The sequence below is a fragment of the Lissotriton helveticus genome, chromosome 2_1, assembly GCF_964261635.1.
Source record: "Lissotriton helveticus chromosome 2_1, aLisHel1.1, whole genome shotgun sequence".
NCBI classification, from domain to species: Eukaryota; Metazoa; Chordata; class Amphibia; order Caudata; family Salamandridae; genus Lissotriton; species Lissotriton helveticus.
In genome coordinates, this window is record NC_136059.1 from 1,415,794,378 (window position 1) to 1,415,814,341 (window position 19,964).

Genomic DNA, 19,964 nt, shown 5'->3' on the forward strand with positions numbered 1-19,964 from the left:
TGTCTACAGCAATAGTGTTTAAAAGATACTTTTTTGGCCCACAAGACATCAAAAAGAATTTTTCAAATTAGAACACAAATCTAAACTATATTTAAGGCATTAGGTGTTCGGCCCATTAGGACCGCATTGTCAGCATACAGTAACATAAAGGAGACCGGTTAAGAAAATCAAAGGCCGAGGTGAGATCCATAAAAGCCAAATATACAGGGGATTGCCGGGCCACAGTACTCTTCACAATAATTAAATTGAGATTCAGGCACTGTTCAGTAGTACCTACTTTACTTCTAAATCCCAATTGGCATGGTTGTAAAATGCAATCCTCCTTGGCCCATGTCTTTATCTTGTTATACAAAATCCTCCCTAAGATTTTCATAGTATTGTCTATCAGGGAGATTGGCCTAAAAGAGTTAGGCTTGGAATGGTCGCCCTTTTTGAACATTGGTACAATAGTACTTGTTGACCAAGTATTTGGAAGTGGAGCATTAGTTAAATTATTAAAAACGTTTAATAAAAGCTGCACCCAGAACTCAGGTTTAAACTTAATCAGATCAATGGGCAACCCATCTAGTCCTGGGGCATTATTTACCATACTTGATTAATAGCATCTTCAACTTCCTGTAAAGATATTGAAATCCCCAAGGAGGCCTGATACTCTATAGACGCCTCATTCTGTGTTGGTACTGAGTAGATCATAGAAGGATGGGCTACCCATTCCTAACTAGTTATGTTGCAGCTTATCGAAGACAATGGTTGGCCAAGGGATCTCATGTCTTTAACTGCAGCCCAGAAAGCATTTCCATTATTTAGTATGGCGGCCTGTGCTAGTGTGTCCAAGCGCTCATTCACAAGTTCTTCTTTCCTTTGTGAAGCGGCTATTTTATATTTTTTCCTTAATGATTAAACAAGGGAGGGATTTCTGGGGATTGTTGAGAGTGCCCTACGAAGCTGTCTATTAATTAGTGAACATTCGCCATTAAACCATCTTCGCCCCTGTGGACTCTCGGGATTGGTTTAGATAGTATAGATTTAATTACCTCGCATAGTTTTGAGAAGGCACCAATTACCTCTGGGTAAAAATCATGTAATGACAAACATGAATCAATAAAACTCTGGTAGTCCCTGACCTTCTTAGAAAAGAGATCTGTGTAGTTGACTCTACGCCAAACCAATCTTAAATTATCTGTAGAGGGTGTCAAGTTCCTGGCACCACACTCATTAGGGTATATCGGCTTTGAAGCAATACTCAGTTCTATTATAATAGGATTGTGGTTGCCATGAGTAGTCGGGACACCCTTGGCTTTCATTAATCAATCGTCATGGATAGGGGAACAATAAACGTAATCTATAGTAACTGCGCTATCCCTTCCTCTAAATGTCGGTTCAGGAAGGTCATTGTTGTTAGTTACCGCAGCAATTTCCATCACATTGATCAGATTATGATTAAACAAATGATCACTTAATTCAATACCCCTATTACATTGATGTATCTTAGTATTAGACCCTTTTAATTGAGGTGATATCCCTAGGAATGTTGCTGTTAAACTCACCCCCCAAACATATACCAACAGTATTACCAAATCTGTTATGGAATTGTAGGGATGAAATAAAGTTGAACAAATTAACAACATTTATGTTAGGTGGAGGATAAAAATCAATATTGTAGAAATGAACTAAACATATATATACAGCCCTTCTATATATTAACGCTTGAAATCATCTTTTTCGTTTTAAACCTTTACACTACCTCCAGCAGCAATATTGACCCAAATTCGAAAGGCCACCACATGGACGACCAAGCTTAGGAATGGGGGCAAGAGTGTTAAAACATTCAACCCCTTCAATATATAAATGTAGCGTAGCCAAGGTCTCCTGAAACATAAGAATGTCCTGCTCTTGTACTATATCTAGCCAATCTGGAAAATATATTTTTGACTCTAAACCAGCGACATTCCAACTTAGTACTTTTAAATTGCAATCATTAGTTACTTTATTTAACATAACATATTCAATTGGCTCTAGGGGATGCACGTCTGTATTAGGTGTGAGAGTGGATTCATTGGTTACCAAAGGTGGCGTTAAGCCATCCTGGTTATCCAGATCAGACCATGGTAGGAACCTGTTGTGCGTTAATGGGTATGGGGCATTGTTTATCAAGGGCTCAGGGACCAGCTTATAAAAATAGCCCAACGGTAATGGGTAGATATGTGTGGAATTGGTAGTAAAGTCTTCCTGTGCCCTCAATAATGATCTAACCATGGACGACATGCGAAAGTTAATCACAATGCAGTCCCCCTCGATGTTCTTCGGTGACACCCCCACCCAACCTACTCTTCTTACCATGATGATGTTATTCATATCTGACACCTTAACCTCCTGTGTTTGGATAGCCAGTCCACACATTTGTTACATAATTGAAGCCAGGTCTCCCCCTGTTCTTTCTTGAGGGTTGGCACCCCTGTCAGCACTAAAACATAGGGGCATGCTTCTGGCAGCAGTTCTAGGACCTCCATATTAGACTCATAGTGTCCCTTTCTCTTGGGGTTAGGTAAGCTACTGCCTGACTTTGAGTTCTCCCTGAATAGACTAATCACTGGATCAGACTGGCTTGTGGAGGGCAGGTTTTGAGCAGTCCTAGATCCTAGTTTTGTGCATTTTTAAAAGAGGTTCGATTTTCCTGCTCATCATTAAGCTTGGGTATAAAGAATTCCTTTACTTTGCTACATTTTACACATGGGATTCCAGGCGAAAGGCATTTGAGAAGCAGTGGGATTGGGATCAATGGATCAGGTCTCGACCCAGCATCAAATAATAAGGGCATATCCTCCCCTGCGGTAGCAACAGTCTGAGTAGACTCTTGTTGTCCACTCATTTTGTTCAGTATGGTATCCAAATGGTCTAAGCGTTCCCAAAGCGAGTTGAAGTTCTTGTCTATCAACTCTTTAATTCGAACAAAAACAGTATCAACAACGGTATCAAAAAGTGCATTCCTGAAGACACTGTGTTGATGTAGAAGATGCAACATCAGTCTGTGTACTAATAAAAGTACTTTGTACCATCTCGAGATTATAGGCAATTGATGGAGGCTGTATACCATAACTTGTGGATTTGTAAAGCGCATGTTCACCCAAGCAACGGGGCATCTTGGTGCTAAAATAACAGATGTATATTGTTACCCAACTCAATGGTACTCATTTTATCGACCTCAAAGTCTAGGGATACAAATTGAAACTAATAATACAGCACTGGCTATGAACACTTTGAATTGAATTGAGCGAGAAATAATGAACTACATGAACCATCATGCAAGAGGTAATTACGTTGGGGCGTGTCTGGTGCGCTCCCACCCCCCTAAAAGTATCAAATTCTTGTGAGCTGACGAGCTCGGGAGCCTGCGCCTTCATGCTGTGAGTGGAACTGGTCCTGAGATATGAGGCAGCATGCCCTGCAACCTATGAACTTTGCTTTTTTTCCCTACTGAAGATTGAGGAATCATGAAACACGTGTCTAGGGATACGAATTGAAACTAATAATACAGCACTGGCTATGAACACTTTGAATTGAATTGAGCGAGAAATAATGAACTACATGAACCATCATGCAAGAGGTAATTACGTTGGGGCGTGTCTGGTGCGCTCCCACCCCCCTAAAAGTATCAAATTCTTGTGAGCTGACGAGCTCGGGAGCCTGTGCCTTCATGCTGTGAGTGGAACTGGTCCTGAGAGATGAGGCAGCATGCCCTGCAACCTATGAACTTTGCTTTTTTTTTCCTACTGACGATTGAGGAATCATGAAACACGTGTCTAGTAATACGAATTAAAACTAATAATACAGCACTGGCTATGAACACTTTGAATTGAATTGAGCGAGAAATAATGAACTACATGAAACATCATACAAGAGGTAATTACGTTGGGGCGTGTCTGGTGCGCTCCCACCCCCCTAAAAGTATCAAATTCTTGTGAGCTGACGAGCTCGGGAGCCTGCGCCTTCATGCTGTGAGTGGAACTGGTCCTGAGAGATGAGGCAGCATGCCCTGCAACCTATGAACTTTGCTTTTTTTCCCTACTGACGATTGAGGAATCATGAAACACGTGTCTAGAGATACGAATTGAAACTAATAATACAGCACTGGCTATGACCACTTTGAATTGAATTGAGCGAGAAATAATGAACTACATGAACCATCATGCAAGAGGTAATTACGTTGGGGCGTGTCTGGTGCGCTCCCACCCCCCTAAAAGTATCAAATTCTTATGAGCTGACGAGCTCAGGAGCCTGCGCCTTCATGCTGTGAGTGGAACTGGTCCTGAGAGATGAAGCAGCATGCCCTGCAACCTATGAACTTTGCTTTTTTTCCCTACTGACGATTGAGGAATCATGAAACACGTGTCTAGGGATACGAATTGAAACTAATAATACAGCACTGGCTATGAACACTTTGAATTGAATTGAGCGAGAAATAATGAACTACATGAACCATCATGCAAGAGGTAATTACGTTGGGGCGTGTCTGGTGCGCTCCCACCCCCCTAAAAGTATCAAATTCTTGTGAGCTGACGAGCTCGGGAGCCTGCGCCTTCATGCTGTGAGTGGAACTGGTCCTGAGAGATGAGGCAGCATGCCCTGCAACCTATGAACTTTGCTTTTTTTCCCTACTGACGATTGAGGAGTCATGAAACACGTGTCTAGGGATACGAATTGAAACTAATAATACAGCACTGGCTATGAACACTTTGAATTGAATTGAGCGAGAAATAATGAACTACATGAACCATCATGCAAGAGGTAATTACGTTGGGGCGCGTCTGGTGTGCTCCCACCCCCCTAAAAGTATCAAATTCTTGTGAGCTGATGAGCTCGGGAGCCTGCGCCTTCATGCTGTGAGTGGAACTGGTCCCGAGAGATGAGGCAGCATGCCCTGCAACCTATGAACTTTGCTTTTTTTTTTTTCTACTGACGATTGAGGAATCATGAAACACGTGTCTAGGGATACGAATTGAAACTAATATTACAGCACTGGCTATGAACACTTTGAATTGAATTGAGCGAGAAATAATTAACTACATGAACCATCATGCAAGAGGTAATTACGTTGGGACGTGTCTGGTGCGCTCCCACCCCCCTAAAAGTATCAAATTCTAGTGAGCTGACGAGCTCGGGAGCCTGCACCTTCATGCTGTGAGTGGAACTGGTCCTGAGAGATGAGGCAGCATGCCCTGCAACCTATGAACTTTGCTTTTTTCCCCTACTGACGATTGAGGAATCATGAAACACGCGTCTAGGGAAACGAATTGAAACTAATAATACAGCACTGGCTATGACCACTTTGAATTGAATTGAGCGAGAAATAATGAACTACATGAACCATCATGCAAGAGGTAATTACGTTGGGGCGTGTCTGGTGCGCTCCCACCCCCCTAAAAGTATCAATTCTTGTGAGCTGACGAGCTCGGGAGCCTGCGCCTTCATGCTGTGAGTGGAACTGGTCCTGAGAGATGAGGCAGCATGCCCTGCATCCTATGAACTTTGCAAGTTTTCAAGTTCATAAGTCTTTATTTCGAATAAAATTCATAAAAGACCACAGAATAAAAACATTTACAAAATATCGACATTTTTACATATTTCAAGGAACCCCAACTATAAAAAGAGAAAATGCCCAAGAGCAGCATACAAAATTTAGAAACAGATTAAAAAACGAGTTAATACAGGATTACACGTTCTTTACACGTATCAGCCACATCCACCCCAGAAATTTAGCAACACAAATCACAGATTTTTCATTGCGCATGTCGCGTAATTTCAACAGGGCAGTGCGATTCTCCACACAATTTAAAGTTTTACAAATTGGTTGCAGCCATTTTAGTCGAGGCAAGCGATATGCTGGGCAAGCAAAAAATATGTGGCCAATACTCTCAACCTGATCAGGGCAAAAGGGACACTTGGAAGTAGAAGACTTTGTCCATTTTGCAGTAAAGGAGTTGATCGGCAACGTTCCCACCCGAAACTGGAAATACAGCTTGCGGTCAAGGGCTTTGCATATCAAATCCCAAAAAGGCTCAAGGGATGGTATAATCTTATGTGTTAAAAACAATCCCGTTAGGCTATTCTCTGATGAGAGCAAAACCAATGCAGATTTCTTTGTAGCCCAAAACAGCTCTTTAAATTCTACTTTGGAGGGGAACCTAGCACATTCAGGATGTAACCATAATTCAGGAAGGCCCATGGAGTACAGAATCTGTTTGACCTCCCGCAACCAAGGGATTTTACTGGCTCCCCACAATGATCTAATTTCGCACAGTTCATGGGCAAAGAGACTAAGCTCTTGAGTCGTCCAGAGTCGTCGCCAAAAAGCGACAAGCCGGTACTGTGCCATCTCATCCAGGGGTCTACAGCCTAAATCCATGAGCAGTGGTTTTATAGGTGTCGATTGCGGAAGCCCAACAAGACTCCGAAGGAACTTATTCTGTGCTATGGTCAATGCTGTCAAGCTTTTGTAGCCCCAAATGTCTGCACCATACAAAGTGGCTGCGTTGACCTTGGCCTCATAGATTTTTAACGCCGGTGTAATGCGTTTTGTCAAGGTTTTTTTTTTTTCCTTTAACAAGCAGCCAGTAAGGCGGACAAATTTTAAAATTAAAACCTCCAGCTGAGGATTCCAATTTAATTGATGGTCAAGAGTCACGCCTAAATAGGACATGACTTTGACCTGTTCAATAGGGACACCTCCTAATAAAAATGAACTTGTGATTTGTTTGTTTTTATTAAAAACCATAAATTTGGTTTTATCAGCGTTAATCTGAAGGTCATTTTCTGTACAAAATTCTGAGAATCTATTTAAGGCTGCCTGGAGGCCACTCCGAGTCCTCGAAAGGAGCAAGGTATCATCGGCAAATATTAACATGGGGTACTTGGCCCCCCCCAGGGTGGGTGCATCAGTTTGTGTTTCATTAAAGAAAGCAACCACCCGATTAATGAACAGGAGGAATAGCGTGGGTGCCAAAACACAACCCTGCCGAACCCCACGTTCGACAGGGAAGTTAGCAGTTACCTGACCCTGTTTCCCCCATCTTACACGGGCAAAATTATCCTCGTGTAGACGCCTAACCAGCTCTAGAAGTTCCAGTGGAAGGCCCATAACTCTAAGGGCATCCCATAGCTTGGCCCTTGGAACCAGGTCGAAAGCCGACCTGAGATCTACAAAGGCAGCGTACATGACACCTCCACCCAGAAGGACCACCTTCCAATATAACATGGTAAGGCGGAACACCTGATCTAGGGTGCTAGTACCTGATCTGAATCCTGCTTGCATGGGGGAGAGTACATTGTTCAGCTCAATCCACCCCTGAATTCTAACTAGGGCCATTCTTGATACCACTTTCTGAATAGTATCAATCAAACTGATGGGGCGATAGTTTTTCGGAGAAGATCGGTCCCCTTTCTTGTGTACCGGAAGTATTTCGGCCCCTTTCCAAGATTGTGGCACCCTTGCTCCCGCTGCAATAGAATTTGCTAAAGCTGTTATATATGGGACCCATAATTCTAGATTTAATTTAAAAAGATCCGCAGGAACAGCATCTATGCCTGGGGCTTTCCCGGACTGGACTGAGCGTAAAGCATGTTCAGTATCAGAGGTACAGAAGTTAAGGATATCCCCATAAACTACTGATGAGATCCCTACTCCAGGCTCAACAACTGAGTGAACAATGTTTGGGTCTTTAAATTGAGAGGAAAAAAATTCCACCCAATCAGCAGAAGAAACATAATTTTCCGGAGTAAGTGAGTCAGATCCCCGACCCCACCTCACCAACTCCTAAAACTTAATCTGGTTAGACGATTCACAGGCTTTGAGGAGTTCCAGCCAATATGAATCGTCCCATTCCCTTTTTGCTTCCCAAATAATATGCTTATAAGCCTGTCGCGCTGTCCTAATTTCTAGGGTGTTTCTTGATTTGACAGCGGCAATTAGGGTGCTGTGGGCCTCTCTACAATTTTTGTTATACCAACCTTTGGGTTGCTTCACTTTCTGTTTTCTATAAGGCCTAGTGAGCAATTCTTTAATGGCCAGAAAACATGCCTCGTGGAGATCAACAATAGTGGGTTTTGCCCTGTCATCAGGTGAAGATGCACACATCTTGTCTCTGGTTTCGAGGACAAGTTTTTCTATTTGACTGATGAGCTCCTGATCGGCTATGACCCTAGGCCATTGAACCCGTCTTCTATTGTCACTCAAAACAAGGTCTGATGTAATGCAAGCTGTTTCTACCTGGAGGGGCCCTAGACCCGGGACCTTAAATACAAGTAAGAGCGGATCATGATCACTCTCTGGCCTTGTTCCGATTGACATGTCCACTACTGTGTCCCAGGAATCAATATTGACCAAAATATAGTCAATACGACTCACACCAATCCCATTATTAAAGGTTGGTTTGCCCGTCTTATCAGATGGGCAACGCCCATTCACCGCCCGGAACCCCCATTCCAGACATAGTCCAAGCCAGTGAAAGGCAGCCTCCGTACTCCTAACACCCTTAGATATAGCCAGTGGGGGAATGTTCCAGACAATATCATCCTCCAGCCCTATATCCTCCACAAGATTCATAATGGGTTCAAATGAGCAGTTCAAGTCGCCAGCCACTAAAACGAGTTGGTCACTTTTCTGCTCATTTAGGAGGGCATCCAGGTCATTAAGGATGGGTTGTTTTTTTCCACCCTGACAGCCCCGGGCATAGATATTAATTAAGAGAATATCCTTGCAATTCTCCTTACTTAATAATAGACAAAGGAGATCGGGGTTCTTCACCTGGATTTCCCTCACACTAAAGCCGAGTGAGCTTTTTATCCATATGGTTAACCCACCTGATGGCCTGCCCCTAAGACCCTGCAAAGCAGGTGTATAAAAGTTTAGAAAGCCCACTCTGAACAGGGGATCAACTGACCAGGTTTCCTGGAAAACGATGATATCTTGAGTAGTGATGAAATCAACCCAATCGTCGTTGTCCAGGCGACCCCTTAAGCCTGCTATGTTCCAGGAGGCCAAGTTAATTACATTAGGTGGATCACTAGAATTAAAGATATCAATATTCCCCGGAACTCCAGACTCAATCAAAATTCCATCACCAGCAGAATCCACTAAAGGTAATATGCCATATGGCAACATGGAACAACCTATTCTAAGTGGTACCCGGGAGGGCGAGGTGAGATCGACTAGATGTTTCAAAGCAACCCTCCCCCCAAGTCAGTCGACCTCATCCAAACAGCCAAACATGTTGAAAGTAGGCACACCTTGCCACCCAGTGCTCTGTGTGGGCCCACCATGTCCAAAACCTTTGTACCTGGGCCTTTGGATTGTCGTCCAAGACCCTCCCATGTCAAATTGCCGTTGTGGGGGATAAAAAAAGGTGAGGGGTCTAGCAATGATTGACTGATCACCTTCACAAGAGGCCCATGAACAAAGGTGCTGTGCTGTGTTGGGATCAGCAAATGACACCACTATACAATCACCGGAAATGTTTTTATTAGTGCGTCCAACCCATGGTACTCTTCGCACCATTAAGACCTGGCTTCTTAGGTGACTAGGTAGCTGTCTATTCTTGTTAAGCCAGTGAATGACCTTATTTTTAAGAGACCAAGGGTCCTCTTTTGTTTGATGGTCAAGAGTGGGTACACCGGTAAGTATGATGACATATGAACTGGCCTCAGGAGGTAGATCAATGTAGCCACCACGAAAATTTGAACGACTGGATTCTAAGGGTGGCCGATACTTGTTAATCAAATGATTAGAACGTTGTACGACAGGTTGAAGCCTGGGTTTAAGACCTGTTGTGTTCTGTTGTGAGCTAATATGAGCCCTCGCCTTTAATGGATTTGTAGGTTTGGCAGGGCAAGCTTGTTGTGTGGGTTTGGGTTGTATTGGGTCCTGGGGCAGGGAGCAGAGGCTAAGATTAGAAGAATTAATGGCACTATCTCCAACTATTGTACGAGGTTTTGGTACAGGTTTGGAGTTTATGATAGGGGGGGCCGGGTGGTCTACCACTAGTGGCTGTAATGTTGAGCACTCATCCTGCGTGACCCTCGCTTCCATTTGCTTGAGACTAAGGCTAGCCAATGTAACTATAGTTTTGTCCATTTCTAACAAATGGTTTTCCATACGGGAAAGTCTCAGTTCAAGGGGATTAAGTAACTTTTTGAGTGTGTCCCATACAATTTTTAAAAATTCCTCGTCACTCCTTCTATCCCCCTCAGCCTCGCTCAATCTACACGTATTTTGTACTGTTTTATGGTTGTCCTGGGAGTTTACCACTAGGGATTTAAACTCAACATCACTTAGGGCAAGACTAATGTCACTACTCGGTGGTGCTGAGTCAACTTTATCTTTAACATTCCCGGTCCCTGGTATACCCAATGGTCGTCGATTATTAAAAAACTGGGAACGGGCAATCCTTGCCTTTTTACGAGCAAAGACAGACCTAGCCAGAATTTTTTTCCGCTGAAGGGCTGCCTTTCTAGAGATAGCAGCGGACTTGGGCATAACAATTGTTCTTGGTGATCTTTTGCCCGCCACAAAGATAGATGGTACAGGCACCTCTATAGCAGTTGGAAAAGAATCCTTAACTTGTTTAAGAGGAGATGTAGGTGGCGGGTGATGCATATCAGCCTTTATAATCAAGGGGCGGGGACCAGATGAGCGCTCAGGAGTTAAGGCTAAAGCCAGCTTTCCTATAGACGATTTTTTAGAGGAAGCAATGTCCATAGAGAGTTTACGCGCAGCGTCTAATTCAAGGGAAACCCTGTGCTGCATTTTATTTATTTCGGCATCAATAGCCAAGTTAGTCTTTGTGAGAAAATCATCCAAAGTCCCACTAGGTTTTTTTAGACCCATGGCAGTTTTGCTCCGACTTCCCCGTGAACACATCGTTGACACAACAGGAAACAGGAGTACGTAATGGGATTAACACAGGTAACAATACAAATGATGAATAAAACCCAAGGGGGGTGGCCCTGCCCTGACCTCCAAGACCTCGAACGGCCTCAAACGGCCCGGTCTTAGCCCGGTCTTCGCCCCGGCGCTGCGTCCCGCGCTGCGGGAGTTTAGTAATGTTATATGGGCGTTGCAAAAGACGGGGGGCGGGCCGGCAGGGAGAGCGGACCGGATGCTCTTCCCCGGTCTCGCAGGGACTCCTGGTAATCCGAGTCCCCGCACGCTCGCAGCCCCGCCGAGCCTCTCACCCTAAGCCGCCTTGAAGCCCTCAGTCAGCAGCTGGCGCTTGGAACAGCGCGATGCGGCACCCGCGGAGCGGGTGAGGCGAGAGGTGGGTGTGAGGGCTGCTGGGTCCGCTGTCCTGACGCCACAGGATGTCAAAGTGCCTTTGTGCCTTGCTTTCAAAAAGGATAGGTGTCCCGATGGAGAAGGGAAAAAGGAGCCTTAAATAGCTGCAAAAGGCGGGGGGCGGGCCGGCAGGGAGAGCGGACCGGATGCTCTTCCCCGGTCTCGCAGGGACTCCTGGTAATCCGAGTCCCCGCACGCTCGCAGCCCCGCCGAGCCTCTCACCCTAAGCCGCCTTGAAGCCCTCAGTCAGCAGCTGGCGCTTGGAACAGCGCGACGCGGCACCCGCGGAGCGGGTGCGGCGAGAGGTGGGTGTGAGGGCTGCTGGGTCCGCTGTCCTGACGCCACAGGATGTCAAAGTGCCTTTGTGCCTTGCTTTCAAAAAGGATAGGTGTCCCGATGGAGAAGGGAAAAAGGAGCCTTAAATAGCTGCAAAAGGCGGGGGGCGGGCCGGCAGGGAGAGCGGACCGGATGCTCTTCCCCGGTCTCGCAGGGACTCCTGGTAATCCGAGTCCCCGCACGCTCGCAGCCCCGCCGAGCCTCTCACACTAAGCCGCCTTGAAGCCCTCAGTCAGCAGCTGGCGCTTGGAACAGCGCGACGCGGCACCCGCGGAGCGGGTGCGGCGAGAGGTGGGTGTGAGGGCTGCTGGGTCCGCTGTCCTGACGCCACAGGATGTCAAAGTGCCTTTGTGCCTTGCTTTCAAAAAGGATAGGTGTCCCGATGGAGAAGGGAAAAAGGAGCCTTAAATAGCTGCAAAAGGCGGGGGGCGGGCCGGCAGGGAGAGCGGACCGGATGCTCTTCCCCGGTCTCGCAGGGACTCCTGGTAATCCGAGTCCCCGCACGCTCGCAGCCCCGCCGAGCCTCTCACCCTAAGCCGCCTTGAAGCCCTCAGTCAGCAGCTGGCGCTTGGAACAGCGCGACGCGGCACCCGCGGAGCGGGTGCGGCGAGAGGTGAGTGTGAGGGCTGCTGGGTCCGCTGTCCTGACGCCACAGGATGTCAAAGTGCCTTTGTGCCTTGCTTGCTTTTTTTCCCTACTGACGATTGAGGAATCATGAAACACGTGTCTAGGGATACGAATTGAAACTAATAATACAGCACTGGCTATGAACACTTTGAATTGAATTCAGCGAGAAATAATGAACTACATGAACCATCATGCAAGAGGTAATTACGTTGGGGCGTGTCTGGTGCGCTCCCACCCCCCTAAAAGTGGCAAGGTGCAGATTGCTAGTTCCCCGGTAAAACAGGCTCCCGCGCCATGGGACCCAGAAACTGCTTTATGTGCCTCCAGCGCAAACAAGGACGCATTGGCGCCACCAGGCGCGATGCAGGGTGGGGGATGTGATGGAGCAAGGTTTCTGCCACAAGATGTGGTCCCCTGAGGCAAGGTGCAGAGTGCTGGTTCCCGGGTAAAATGGACTCCCTGATGGTATACATCCTTAACAACGCACCTTTTACCGCACAGTGCCTTTACGACGCAACTTTTACAACGCAAACCATTACAACGCATTGTGCTGGGGGGCGCTCTAGGATAGGGAATAGGTTTAATGTACTATCCAACACCTTCCCTACTATCCACGGGGACTGGAGTTGGAATAGTAAATTAAACTATTCACTACCCAGCGCCCAAATAGCACTCTGCGTTGTAATGGTATGCGTTGTAAAACTTTCGATGTAAAGGTAGACGTTGTAAAAGTTTGCGTTGTAACGTCATACATCCCTCCCTGATATATATCGCGCCATAACCCGATCAAGTGGTAATGTGCATGCCATGAGCATGCAGTCTTATCCCATAGCCACTTGATTAATTAGTGCATGCTGTTATTACGCGAGAAGAATGCAAAAAGATGCAAACAGAAACGCGAAAGAACAATTGATGGACATTACACAAGAGGCAATAGCACATGCAGCAAATATTGCAACTGCATTCACTGAAAGTGGAAAAGACTGTAAAAACAGCAGATAAACGAAAAATGTGAAATGCCACACCACACACCTTGGTTTAAACCATCAATGTATCAAGTTGTCACAGACTTCACATAATTAACACTACTGGTAGGGTTCTGCAGATGCTGGCTGGCGAGGCTTTAAAACAGAAGGAATACCAGCTTGTTTGACGAGTGTGTGTTTACAGACGTTTTATTAGTGTGGAAAGAACGTACGCAGGAGCACCCCTGATTGCAGAAACTCGACCCTAATTATTAAAGGGACGGTCGGTGAGCAAGACTTCTGCTCTAATAAATAAGCAACTGAAGTGGATTTGTAATCAGAGGGATAACCAGTTTCTCTATTACTATCGTCCTCTGCCAAAGGGGTGATTATATGAAAGATTCTCCGCAATACAAACAACATCGTTTTGAAACCTTGCGTTCATTGTCCTAACCAGGACCCCGGATATATACAGCTCTAAGTTACAATACAGGGATATTCCAATCAATCCTGGGTTATGATCTACATCCCTAATGTACAGATGATTAAGAATACGATAAAGGGAGTGTACCGTATTGAAGCAGGTGACCTCACTAATTTATCTAACAAGCACAGAGAGTCTATATACTGGTCTTGAGAAAGATGGATTTATAAATTGACCCATCGCACACGTCAACACCAAATTCTAGTATACAATCCGCCTATCTGGGATTGGTTAAACAAAGCTAATTATAAATTGTATATTTCCATGCTATTGATATTGTTACATGAAGGATGTGTAAACTGCTAAGACATATTGTATCTGTCTGGCCTTTTTTTACTCTTTACATGTTTTTATGTTATAGTTGATTAATTTTTAATGTGTTGTGTTTCATTAATTTTGAGATATCGAGCATATTGATTGTTGGGTCACTTTTTTAATGAGAATTTTGTTATGTAAACAATAAATGTATGTGAAATTTTAATCTTTGCAGTGGTTTCCCCTGTTATATATGGTCCAATCTTCAGGTGTGGCATAAGAGCAAGTTGAAAGAGTGCAATTTCTGAGTGTGTGACAGTTGACAAGAATGAATAGTCTGTAATGAAATCTACCCAAAGGGATTTTTTCCTTTTCACTGTTTACAGCCAGACCGGGGAAATCCATCACTACTGAGACCACTGCATCTCCATTTACCCACTCAGTTTTAAGATATTCAGAAAATGTGGATGACTTGAGATGCAAGATGGCAGTGCCAAATAACATGTTTACACACTCATCTGAGACTCTGGCCAGAGTAGTTAGTTTACAAACATGACTTACCCTCAGGCCATAGGAGGTGTGTTTAACAATCCTGGAAATAAAGTACGTACCTGACAGGTGGGAGGCTGGTAGGACATTCGAGTAGGTATAGTAGTACATAATACAAACTGTGGATGGCGCAGGTTTGAATTGATGTCCAAATGCACACAACACATACTCATATTATCATTATCAAATATTCTTTATTCGGTTACTTAAAACCATAAAAGATACAAACAATCCAGATTCAAGTCAATAATTCATATAAAATCACACGAATATCAAATCTTGAATAAGAACTATCTCTTAAGCGTGCACATAAAAGGGAAAGTTACGAAAACCCAATTAAAATTGTTTCATTAAATTAATTATAAAAAAAAAACATATGACATAATATCAGTGAGCTTCAGCTTCGGAAGCCTGTAAGTGTTGTCTTTGTCTACATCTCCACTGCCCCTGTTTTAAAACTGGCCACAATAAAACATATACATTTATCATCATCATATCAATCTTTATTTGATCAATCTGGACCATAAAATCACAATAAAAACATGTACAGAGATTTCACACTTCAATAAAATCCTAATAAAAATCACATTTAAACTAAAATATTTTCACTCCTTAAAATGCTAAATAAAATTAATACAAATTGCACTACGGAGTTGATTGTACCCTCATTTCACTTTGCCTATAGGAATACCTTGACGCCAACCAAAACTGTCCTAAGCAATCAAGCGGAACCTGCATCAAAGTCAAAAACAAGGATCACAATGCACATTTCTTCCTTAATCTCAGTGCTTGAGTGGTAAAATTCAGAACTGCAAAACATATCAAAGGAGACTCAAGACACTGTAAATAGTACAAACCCTCACAGTGAGCATTAAAAGATCCTCTGCTGAGTATGGGGCGAAATAACTGTTTTCTGAAAGAGCTATTTTTAATTTATTTTATTTTATTTATTATGATTTGGAACTCCGAAGAGTTCCACATAAAAGAAAAAGATACATCTAAAAATCAACATTACACTCTATAAAGAGAGACAGTGAAGTTATGTATTAGCTTTATTCGATATAAAATATCATGAAAGCATTTACAGGATAAAAACCATACCGATGATAGAAAAGACATACAACATGAATTTACGCACATGTTATAAATAAACGTGTATTAATCATTAAATATACATCAAATCGGATAACTCCATTAAAAACAATGATATAAAAAGGGATAGTTCCCAAACGTCCAAAGCATAAAACATTTCATTCTGGGGGATACTACAAAAAGGATCATAGAAGAGCCAGGCAGGAATGGGACAGTATTTCATGCTGGCAATTCCGCTTCAGAACCAAGAGGCTGGTGCACTTTGAAAATTTACATGGAGGGCCATATGTTTTGATGGGGTCCCAATCAGAAGCCTCTGGGTTGCTTGGACTATCACTTCTTTTCTTCAATCTTTCTCCGTGTTAGCCAGGCTATACCCAGAAACTTGGCCACTCCGCAAATCATTATTGTTGATAAAGTATCAGTTCTTAGAATGCGAAGAGCTGCACAATGATTCATTGGGCCCAACATTATGCACACTGGTTTGAGCCATTTAGCTCTGGCCTTTCTATAGGCCAGACAGGCAAAGATGAGATGAGCAATGGACTCATTGTGATAGCGATTTGGCCCCTTCCAGAGCGCTGTCACACTATTAACGGGGAGAGTCCAGAGTCTCAACTTGATGTACAGAGACCTATCCCTCGGGACCTGGATGAAATCAAGATATGGTTCCAAGACACAAGTCATTTTATGGTCAAAGAACCCCTCAGTCAGTTTTCCCAGCTTGGGGTTCGAGAGCTCTTGTGTCTGCACCCAGTCCCAATAAGCTCTCTTCAGATCTTGCTTTGTGGGTGGGACCTGAGTGGCCCATGCCTCCTTGAACCCCAAAGCAGATAAAAGCTGACAAAGGTCAACTAGCCATTTGATTCGGCTCCCAGAATTGGCAAGTATTAATTGATCAAGGGCGGCCGCATAATTGGAAAGCTCGGGAGTCCTTCTTAGGCGCGCCCAAAATAATAGGGGATGCAAATGGGCGATGTCCTGTATGGAACATTTTCCCAGGTCATAAAATAAGGGTTTCAGCGGGGTGGATGGAGGGAGGGAAATGAGGTCTCTAAGAAACTTGTTTTCGGATTTGGCGAGATCACTCGCCTTCTCAAAGCCCCAAAGTTCGGCCCCATACAGGGCTGAAGGGAGTGCCTTCCCATCGTAGACCACTAGGGCCGGGGCTACTATCCTACTCACAGATTTGCGCTGTTCCCTAGCGGTTGCCCCGGAAACCCGCTTGTGGTTCAGGAGCATTTTGGCTAAATGGGGACCCCACCTCATGTTCTTGGAGACGTGGATTCCCAAGTAGTCAAAAGAGTCAACGCAGTCCAGAGGGGAGTCGTTCAGAGTGATACCATTTCTGAAGCGTTTGGAAGGATTCATTGACATCAATTTAGTTTTATCAGTGTTGATTGTCAACCCACGGGCTTTACAGAAAAGGTCAAACCTGTTCAGAAGCCTCTGGAGGCCACCTAGTGTTTAAGATAACAGAAGAGTGTCGTCGGCGAACAGGAGGGTTGATGTTTTCCCACCCGCCAGGTTTGGGGCATCTGCCAACTCCTGCCCAAAATAATCCACCACCCCGTTGATGAATAACGAGAACAGGGTGGGGGCCAGGACATAACCCTGGTGGACCCCCCTGTCCACCGCGATCCTGTCTGTCATTTGCCCCTATGATCCCCATTTAATTTTAGCATAGTTTCCGTCGTGAAGACGTTTAACCATGTCGAGGATCAGTGGGCAAATGCCCTGATGCTGGAGGGTCTGCCACAATTTTTCCCGGGGTACCAGGTTGAACGCGGTCTTTAAATCTATAATGGCCAGGTACAGACTACCCGTACCTAGAACCACTACTTTCCAGTAAATCATAAAAAATCTGAATACTTGCTCCATAATTCCCACCTTCTGCCTGAACCCCGCTTGATAATGGGACAAGGCATTATCATCCTCCATCCATGCTCCGATTCTGGTGAGAAGGACCCTGCCAACCACCTTCTGGATGACATCGATCAGACTGATCGGTCGGTAGTTGGCAGGGTCCTCTCTATCCCCTTTCTTGAAGATTGGAAAGACCTCGGCTCCTTTCCAGGAGTCTGGGACTGATAATCCGTCTGCTATAAGGTTGATTACCATCAAAATAATGTGAGCCCATGGCTTGGGGTCATGCAACAACAGATCCCCAGGGAGGCCATCAGGCTGAGCAGCCTTCACAGGGGCGATACTATGTATCGCTTCCTCCACCTCATAAAGTTCGAAGGAGCTCGGAGTTAAGAGGTCTCTTGATACATTTAAAGGGGACACATGGGCTAAAGTCATTGGACGTTCATCTCTCGAGTAGAGGGTGGAAAAATGTTTATACCATTGATTGTCTGTTATATTGTTGGGAATTGAAGCTGCCCCTTTCCTACATTCTTTGTTAATTAGGTCCCAGAATAATTTTGGGTCCCTTCGTTTGGAGGCAAGATTGAGTTCTTGCCAGTGTGCCTCATCCCAATTTCGCCTGGCTTCTACCTGTGCCCTGGAGTACTCTTTCCTTGCAGCCCTGACTGATGGGAGGTCTGTTTTCCTCACCGCCAGGGCTAGTGTCGCCCTCTTTTCTTTACAGTCTGCAGAGTACCAAGGGTTGCTAGGCCTTGCTTGGGCATGCCTTGGGCCCACTTCCCTGTAGTGATGAAAAAAGAGCTCAGCTGGTCAATCGAGTCCTGATAGAATCGATGGAAGTCAAATCGGTTCCCTTCACTGGAAAGCCCCATAAGTTCTACGCTCTTCTACTCCAACACATGCTTAGTATGCTGCAGTTTGTCGGCCTGTTGGGAGATTTTCAGCCATTTAAGGCGCCTATTACAATTGGAGGGGCTTACCTCTCTAGTTTTTAATGCGGGAGGGGTATATTCCAGTCTAGCGGCCGTTGACCAAAGATTATTAATAGCTAGGCTGAGGGGGTTATGATCACTATCTATAGAGGGTTTAACCTCCATATCCTGTAGATCTCCCCATAGACTAAGATCAAGAAGGATATAATCTATTATAGATGGTGAGCTAATCCTGTTAAAGGTGTTCGCGCCATTTGGGTCTGATCTTGTCCTCCCATTAGACGCCCTCAAATTAAATTCCAAGGTGAGGGCATTAATTTGGCCCTCCTCTGTGACCACTTTTTAATGGGAGGGAGACTAAGTGACGGAACGGCCCATTAAGCATCTTCTTCAGTGACACTCAACAGATCTTCTGTACTCAGCGGTTCGTACGTACAGTTGAGGTCCCCCGCTACTATAATATTAGAGTGTGGTGAAATGCCGGAAAGTAGAGATTCCAAAGCTACTATGGTCGGGGATATCTGGGCATTTGAAGAGCCTCTAGCATAGACATTAAATATTTCCAGTGCCGCACTATTAGGTGAACCTTTAATTGACAGATGTAAAATGTCATGTGATGAGCTCTCGTGAACTGTGATTACCCAGTCCAGGGAGATACTAACCCAGATCACTAGCCCCCCCAGAGGGGCGTCCCTTGCCTGAGCTAGTTGCCGGGATAGAGTAGGAAGGGAAACCAGATTTGTGGAGAGATGTTAACTCCAAGTCTCTTGAAAGATAGAAATCTCGAATTTCTCCACAAAGTTGTTCTATTCTGGGAGCAAAAGCTTCTTCTCCAGGCCTGCCACATTCCAGGAGAGAAGATTGATAGTTTTTAGGTTAGACCTAGCCTCCCTAGATGGAATGTCCCCAATACTGTGTGGTGGCAGTACTTCTCCGGCCTCGCCACCCTCACCCTGACAAATCCCATTGTGGCTAGGTGTTGTGGCGATGGCAATCTCTGGGTAACTAGCTTCTAGGTTATCTAGGCTCGAATATTCATTTGACCTTGCATCTAGTCAATCCACATTGCTCAAACCCGATCCTCCCCCAGTTCTCCCTGGTGTCTCTAGGGCCTCCTCTCCCATTGAGGCCCATATAGGGAAACGTCTAATTGGAATAGAGGAGTACTCTGGAGAGGACGTGTGAAATTCCAGGGCTAGCAGGTTCTCAGCAAGAACTGCATCGGTTAGCAGTAGCTCGATGCAGTCTAGCTTCGAATTACGTGATGTGACCCTTCTTGCTCTTAGAATGTCCTCGCGGATTATGGATCTACATCCCCTCACATGCCGTAACCAATGGGTGGCCTTATTGCGGAGGGATTCGCCACTTTCGTATTCTTGGTTAACATAAGGTTTGAGGACTTTAGTCATAAAGACTGTAGCCTGGGTGTTTATGATCGAGTTTGTGGCTCCGTACCCCTGTCCCTGGGGGCCCCCGGTTTTGGCAAAGGTGCTTCGGGCCTGAGATGTTTTTACTAACTCGGCATAAGA

At 44.9% G+C, this 19,964-nt stretch overlaps 1 protein-coding gene across 1 annotated transcript in view; it reads left to right on the top strand.

The window, feature by feature from the left end:
• LOC144818693 (coiled-coil domain-containing protein 17-like) overlaps positions 1 to 19,964 on the top strand; it is an 874,964-nt gene that overhangs the window by 369,055 nt on the left and 485,945 nt on the right. The gene's annotated exons all lie outside the window — the stretch shown is intronic.